This window comes from Mastomys coucha, unplaced genomic scaffold, assembly GCF_008632895.1.
Source record: "Mastomys coucha isolate ucsf_1 unplaced genomic scaffold, UCSF_Mcou_1 pScaffold17, whole genome shotgun sequence".
NCBI lineage: Eukaryota > Metazoa > Chordata > Mammalia > Rodentia > Muridae > Mastomys > Mastomys coucha.
Window position 1 is genome coordinate 8,080,300 of NW_022196899.1, and position 5,169 is coordinate 8,085,468.

A 5,169-nucleotide genomic window follows, 5' to 3' on the forward strand; every position below is an offset into this window, starting at 1 on the left:
CTCTAAATATCCAGGATATAATTCACAAAGCACATGAAGCTCCTAAGAAGGAAGACCAAAGTGTGGATGCTTTGGTCCTTCTTAGATAGAGAACGAAACACTCACAGGAGCAAATGTGGAGATAAAGTGCAGACCAGAGACTAAAGGAAAGGCCACCCAAAGACTATCCTACCTGGAGATTCATCCCATATACAATTACCAAACCAAGACACTACTGTGGATGTCAAGAAGTGCAAGCTGAAATGAGTTTGATCTGGCTGTCTACTGGGAGGCCCTGTCAGAGCCTTACAAATACAGAGGTAGATGTTCACAACCAAGCACTGGACTGAGCACAGGGTCCCCAATAGAGGAGTTAGAGAAAGGACTGAAGGAGTTGAAGGAGTTTGCAACCCCATAAGAACAACAATATCAACCAACCAGACCCCCCAGAACTCCCAGGGACTAAGTCATCAACAAAGGAGTACACATGGCTCCTGCTGTGTATGTAGCAGAGGATGGCCTTGCCATGCATAAATGGGAGGAAAGGTCCTTTGTCCTATGAAGGCTCAATAGATGCCTCAGTGTAAGGGAATTGAGGGCAGGAAGGTGGGAGTCGGTAGGTGGGTGGGTGGAGAAACACCCTCATAGAAGCAGGGGCAGGAAGAATGTGATAGGGTGTTTCTGGAAGGGAGGGAAACCAGGAAATGGGATAACAATTGAAATGTAAATAAAGAAAATATCCAATAAAAATTTTATTCAAGGCCACAAAAAGAAAAAAATACATTTTATAATGTTATTTCTTCAAAATATTTATTTTAAAAAATGAGGATTGACATACTGAATGACCATCCCTTCATATTATCTAATACCCATTTGTGTGAAAATCACTTATTCCAAAGTGATTTAATATATTCTTTAATGAAAAAATTTCAAAATTACCAAAATTTAATTGGAAACAAAATAAATGCTATCCTATATGAAAAGAAAACCCCATTTTTAAAAAAGATATACTGTTGTATTTAGATATCTACCGTATTTTATAAAATTCAAAGTATTATTCCTAAGCTTTAACAGATGATATCTTAATCGCCTGTCACCCAGTTGCTCCCACCTAATCAAACTGTAATGCATAAAATAAAAATAAAACCCCAAAGTGAAATATCAAGAAACATTCTGGATGCATCTAAAAAGCAAACGGAACTACAAATTTAATTTATTTGAAAATATTACAAAAATAGTAATTGAGAGAAAAAAGATGCCTGCATGTCTATTCTCCCTCAAGATAGCGGGGCTAAACCTCCCTAATACTGAGACCCTTTAAGACAGTTCTTCATGTTGGGATGACCCCAAGCCATAAAATTAAATTTGTTGCTACTTAATAACTGCAATTTTGCTACTATTATGAATTGTAATGTGGATATTCATGTTTTCTGATGATCTTAGGTGACCCCCTGTGAAATGATGTTTCAATGCTCAAATTGTTACAACCCACAACTTGAGAATCACTGCCTTAAACAATTAAATTTCAGCATAACGAAAGATAAAAATAGTCTTCAAACTATCCCAATGCAGTACCTTGCCATTGGTAACTTGCTTGCTTTCCCACCAGGATACGATCCTATATCTGAAGACTTTACATATTTTGGATGCAAGAGATACAGAAATCAAGCTGGAGATGAATTGAAAGTTTCCTTTCTGCTGGCCAACTTTCACAGCTCCAGATACCTCCATGCAAGCATGCAGTCTGGCAGCTTTGAACTCCAACCAGCCAAGCAAAGTATTCCAGGGTGCAAAGAGTGGCACAACTTTACGTAAGCAAATAACCACTCTAGTTGTTCGTGAGACTTAACTACACAAGAGAGAACACACGCCTTTACTGAAGCTATGAAAACAAATTACTGAGGAGGAGATCTTAGGTCCTGGTAAGGAATCGACTATTGCTGCTTAAAAACTACCATCGTATCAAAACACATAAACAACTCTGTTTTTAACCTACACAGAGGCTACTGTAGCCTTAATCCTAGAAGTCTGTCTTTGCAGTAATGGAGGTGAACTCAGAGATCCATTCCTATACAGATACGGAGAATAACTGAATGTTGAGGCTTTGGCTTTTGTTTGTTTGTTTGTTTGTTTTGTTTTTCCACATAGCTCCTTTACTCACTGCCCTTTGTTTTTTCAGACAAAATTTAAGAGCCCTCATAAAGCCATAAGTATTGATTACCCCTCAATGTACCTGAAAGCAGTGTTCAATCCCTTTCAAAGGCTATGTTCCGGAGACTCTGTCCCTATACACTTGTCTTACGGCTCAGTGGTTAGGTGGCTGTAGATACACATTAGGGTAGTCAGCAACAGGAAACCGGGAAGCCCAGGCACATAGGTGCAGGGAGGGCAGGATCACCACTTTTACTTTCTTTAGTCTTTTCTTTAAAAGGCGGGGGCGCTGTGATTGGTTGGAAAGGGGAGAAAACAAAGCCCAGAACAGTATATCAGCACCAGAGGTGACAGAGCGAACAGTCCCCAAAAAAACGTGAGAAGGGGAAAGGTCAGAGTAATGCTTGCAGCATCAAGTGCCTCAGGAGTTTCTGTCGGCCCAGCTCGTAGTCCTCCTCATCCACCTTCACCAGCAGTTTGATGGCTTCCTGGCCCATAGCTTGCTTGAGAGAGAGTCTGTGATGAAGACACCTTTCAGTGCCTCTAATAATGAGCTGTTAATGTAGTCTTGCCAGAAGCGTTGAGGTAGGTGAACTCAGAGAACTTGATGTCACAGACGATGGAGCCCAGGTCCCAGGCCTTGAAGATAGTATCGGCCTGGTTAGAGCGCTCAAACTGGAGCTCAAGTGGGTCCTGCTTATGGGAGAAGACATTTGTCTTGCAGAGCACTCTTGCAGTATTCTCCAACTCACAGCGTAATGTCACATGTCTGCTTTTCCTTTGGGTCTGGCGTCACTAGCTTCCACCGATTTTGCTGGCTCCCAAGTGTGGTTCTCCCTTGGGCTGGCCACTTACTACACATTTGAGAACCCGTTGTGGGGCAGCGCACCACAGGATAGTGGGGAGGCACTGTTTTAGAGGGCTGAGGAGGCCTGGGTTTGGGAGTCACGTAGCGAATTGATGTTTCCTCCAGATACTTGTCTACAGCAAGATCAGGGCACGCAGCCCGTCTCTTCCTGAGAGTAATGTAGGGCAGCAAGTCATGGCAAGTGATGATGCACAGCAGCTTCAGCACCTGGGAAAAAGTTCCTCTCGTCACAATGGCCCTGGTATTCCAGTGCCTATAAGAGGTCACCTCCGTTTCGGATGAGTCCACGTTCATGGCCATTAATAACAACAACAATAAGGAAGGAAAGCACGCGAATGTCTCTGTGTGTTAGGTGAGTACCCACGATGTCAACCATGAGGTGGAAGCTGTAGAGCCCACATTCCTGCTCTCCACGCAATTCTGGCCACACCTGGCTTTACCACCTTTTTAGACCCGCCATGATAGAGGCTTAGAAATGGAGTGCTCTCCAGAATCTCTGCCCAGCAGCTGCAATCTCCAGTGATCTCACAGCATCTCTCAGGCCCACCCTGAGAAATGGGGTATGGTTTTAGATATCCACTTTTTGCCATGACAACTAATGTCTTAAAACCATGGACTGCCTCTTTTCATCAGGATCCGCAGTGGGGAGCCATGAAGAAGGTCTTCTCCTATAGAGGGCTTCTAGTCTCCCAAAGAAGGCTTCTCTGCATTCCCAGCCACTAATGCGAGCAAAGTCAAGCTTGTTTGATTGCCCTCAAGCCAAGGATAATCACCATGGGACCAGTCGGAACCGCCTCCCTTTTAGATCCAGCCAGCCGACCCAGATTTCATTCTCAGCTCTTCTTTGACTTCCTGTGGCACCTCAGTGTCCAAGAGCTTGGGAGTTCCATGGCCCTCATGTTCCAGCGGCTTCTTGCATCCCACCTCCCTGAGCAGTCGTGCACTGTGGCAGAGCCAACACAGGACCCGCTACCCTATACACAACTATTATGAATTTACTAGTATTTGTCCTGTACACAAGGCTGTCCCAGACAATAATCAGCTATAGAAAGAGCGAAGTTCAGGGAGTTCTGCCACTAAGTACTAAACTATTGGCAACTAACAGATCCTGGAAGAGAAAGAGATTTAGAAACCAGTTATGTTACCACTATTGAAACCAGTAGACTGTGATTCATAGTTACAAACAATGGTCACCTACATGGCCAGGGTTGAACTCAATGGGACAGAATAGGACATGAAAAGTATTGGCAGGGCAAAATGGGTGGCATTTGGGGCCTGCTATATGCAATAGAAAAATGAAAGTGGGTTGGACAGTAATAGTGAGTTATAAACATTTATGAGTTATCAAAGAATGCAGCATATTAATCAAAACAAGAAAAAAGAGCATGACAAGGAAAAAAGAAATATATATGTATAAAAATATGTGTATTCACACAAGCTGGAAAGGCTTATGTGAATCTTTTAGTCAGAAGGAATGACAAACTTTAGGGAAGGAATAAACCAGATAATAAATTTGATCATTGATTAATATAGTAAAAATGGTCATCTTGCCAAAAGCAATCTACAGATTCAATGCAATCCCCATCAAAATTCCTACTCAATTCTTGACAGACTTGGAAAGAGCAATTTGCAAATTCATCTGGAATATCAAAAAACCTAGGATAGGAAAAACTATTCTCAATAACAAAAGAACCTCTAGTGGAATCACCATCCCAGACCTTAATCTGTACTACAGAGCAATTGTGATCAAAACAGTATGGTATTGGTAAAGTGACAGGCAGGTAGATCAATGGAACAGATTTGAAGACCCAGAAATGAACCCACACACCTAGGCCACTTGATCTTTGACAAAGGAGCTAAAACCATCCAGTGGAAAGAAGGCAGCATTTTTAGCAAATGGTACTGGCTCAACTGGCAGTTACCATGTAGAAGAATGCAAATCGATCCATTCCTATCTACTTGTACAAAGCTCAAGTCCAAGTGCATCAAGGACCTCCACATAAAACCAGAAACACTAATAGAAAGGAAAGTGGGGAAGAACCTTGAGCACATGGGCACAGGGGAAATTTTCCTGAACAGAACACCAATAGCTTATTCTCTAAGATCAAGAATTTACAAATGGGACCTCATAAAATTACAAAGCAAAAGACACTGTCAATAGGAAAAAACAG

General features: G+C 42.2%; 1 pseudogene; it reads right to left on the reverse strand.

Annotated features, from left to right (window-relative positions):
- Window positions 1-2,349: 2,349 nt before the first annotated feature.
- LOC116094730 lies at window positions 2,350-3,458 on the reverse strand (annotated as a pseudogene).
- Window positions 3,459-5,169: the final 1,711 nt, after the last annotated feature.